Source organism: Balaenoptera physalus (assembly GCF_965194825.1).
Source record: "Balaenoptera physalus genome assembly, contig: HAP1_SCAFFOLD_1240, whole genome shotgun sequence".
Lineage (NCBI taxonomy): Eukaryota > Metazoa > Chordata > Mammalia > Artiodactyla > Balaenopteridae > Balaenoptera > Balaenoptera physalus.
In genome coordinates this window covers 53,714-56,891 of record NW_028125556.1, presented here as the reverse complement: position 1 = coordinate 56,891, position 3,178 = coordinate 53,714, and positions in this window count along the sequence as shown.

Below are 3,178 nucleotides of genomic sequence, written 5' to 3'. Positions count from 1 at the left end.
CCTAGCTATTATTATTCTAACATTATATATGGCTTTGTGGAACATTCAATATCTGTACCTCCCTCACCACCCCGTTCCCATCTCCAGCTCCACCACACACACACACAATTACCTTTTACTGGACTTAATTTTATTAAATCTCTCTAGACTGTTACAAATTACTAAGGAAACCACTCACTGAGGTTACCCCTTCAGACAGGACACACTCATGCACCCACTCCACAGGTGGTTACTGAGCATCTACTATGCGCCGGGCACTGCTCTCAGTACTATGGGAATAGCAGTGAACAAAGCATAGTTCCCTCCCTCTGGGAACTTATATTCTGCAAGGAAAGAAAGGCAGTCAACAAATAAGAAGCTGTGTCTACTATATTTAAACTAGATAATCAACAAGAACCTACTGTATAGCACAGGGAACTCGGCTCAGTATTCTGTAATAACCTAAACGGGAAAAGAATCTGAAAAAGAATGGATACTTGTATGGGTATAAATGAATCACTCTGCTGTACGCCTGTAACTAACACATCATTGTTAATCAACTACACTCCAACATAAAATTTTTGTTAAAAGATCTACAAAAAAAATAAGAAGCTGTGTAATGTGTCAGGTAAGTGCTCATGAGAAATAAAAAAAGTAAGAGGGAGGCAGTTAGTACTTTGTGGAGAGGAGTCAAGCAAGGCCTCTCTAAGAAAAACACATTTGAGCTGAGACCTGAAGGAAGCAAGAGTATTCCAGGCAGAGGGAACAAAAGAAAATGCAAAGTCCCTGAGGCAGGGGCAGTTTGGCATGTCCCAGGGACAGGAAGGAGGCCAGCAGGGCTAGAGGAGAATGAGCAAGATAGTTACAGCATAAGAGAGGAACCTGGGGCCCCAGGGATCATGTAGGGCTTCAGGGCCACCTGAGGACTTTTTTCTTCACTCAGAGTGAGATGGGAAATCTTTGGAGTGTTTTGAGCAGAGGAGTGATATTAACACACATTTTAAAAGAATCACTCTGGGGACTTCCCTGGTGGCGCAGTGGTTGAGAATCTGCCTGCCAATGCAGGGGACACTGGTTCGAGCCCTGGTCCTGGAAGATCCCACATGCCACGGAGCAACTAAGCCCATGCACCACAACTACTAAGCCTGTGCTCTAGAGCCCGCAAGCCACAACTACTGAGCCCGCATGCTGCAACTACTGAAGCCCTCACACCTAGAGCCCGTGCTCCGCAACAAGAGAAGCCACCGCAATGAGAAGCCTCTGCACCGCAAGGGAGAGTAGCCCCCTCTCGCTGCAACTAGAGAAAGCCCGTGCGCAGCAAAGAAGACCCAACACAGCCAAAATGAATAAATAAATAAGTCTTAAAAAAAAAAAAAAAAAGAATCACTCTGCTGCATTGAGAATACAGTGAAGGAGGCAGAGGTAGAAACTGTGAGACCAGTTAGGAGCCTACTGCAAAATAAAAGATAAAAAATGACAGTGGCTTAGACCAGAGAGATAGGCACTGGGAGATGACGAGAAGCAGATGGATTCTAGATGTACTGTGAAGGTAGCGCACATAGGGTTTTCTGACACATTGGATGGATGAGTGGGTGAGAGAGAGAGAGAGAGAGGACTTATGAAAAGAGGAAGAATAAAACAAGAAAGATTTAGTGCAGTATAAACATGAGGAGTTTGGTATCTAGAAAGAGAGGAAGCAGTAGAACAAAAATGCAATCTAGACAAAAATTGTACTTTATGCACTCCTGTCCCACTTCCACCTTCTACCATCCACACTCCCTTGCCTCCCAACCCCTATCAGCCTCACTCCTTTACAGTATAAACTGCACAGGCCTCAATCGCAAAAATGTCTAAAATTAATAACAGTTTAAAACAAAAAAATTCAAAATACTCTCCTAAATTAAAGTTTGGATCAAAGAGGAAACCAAAAGTAGAATCACAAAAACTTCTAGAAGTAAACGTAAGAGTAAATCTTTGTGACCTTGGTTTACACAAAGATTTCTTAGATGCCAACACCAAAAGCACAAGCCATGAGAGAAAAAATTGATAAACTGGATTTCATCAAAATTCAGTTTCTGCACTTTGAAAAACACTGTTAAACAGAATGAAAGGACAAGCCACTGACTGAGAAAAAGTATTTGCAAAGTATACCCCTGATAAAGGACTTGTGTCCAGAATACATACAGAAATCTATATCTTCACTAAAAAGAAAACAAATCACCCAATTTTTAAAGAGCCAAAAGATTTAAACAAACATTTCACCAAAGAAGATATACACAGAGCACATGAAAAATGCTCATCATGAATCATTAGGGGACTAATAATTAAAACATAATGAGATATCACAACACACCTATTACAATGACTAAAAGTCCAAGTGTTGGCCAAGAGGTGGAGGTACTGGACCTCTCACACCGGCTAGTGGTCATGTAAAACAGCATAACCATTTTGGAAAATAGTTTGGCAGCCTCTTAAAAAGTTAGGAAATTACCCATTTGTTCCAGTCGTTCCACTTCTAGGTATTTACTCAAGAGAAATGAAAACGTATGTCCACACAAATATTCACAGCATATTTATCTGTAATAGCCCCAAACTGAAAACCACCCAAATGGCCATTAACAGGTGAATGGATAAACACATTGTGGTAAATCCATATAATGTAATACTACAAAATGATAAAAATAAACTATTGGGCTTCCCTGGTGGCACAGTGGTTAAGAATCCGCCTGCCAATGTAGGGGACACGGGTTCGAGCCCTGGTCCAGGAAGATCCCACATGCCGTGGAGCAACTAAGTCCATGCACCACAACTACTGAGCCTGTGCTCTAGAGCCCGAGAGCCACAACTACTGAAGCCCACGCACCTAGAGCCCGTGCTCCACAACAAGAGAAGCCACCGCAATGAGAAGCCCGCACACCGCAACGAAGAGTAGCCTCCGCTCGCCGCAACCAGAGAAAAGCCCGCCCGCGGCAACGAAGACCCAACGCAGCCAGAAACAATAAATAAATAAAATAATAAATAAATTGTTTAAAAAAAAATGATGAAAATAAACTATTAACACACACAAAAACATGGATGGATCTCAAAATAATAATGCTGATGGAAAGTAGCCAGACCAAAAAACTGTAGACTCTATTATTCCATTTATATAAAATTGTAGGGGAAAAAAATGAATCTATAGTGACTGAAAGCTGACTAG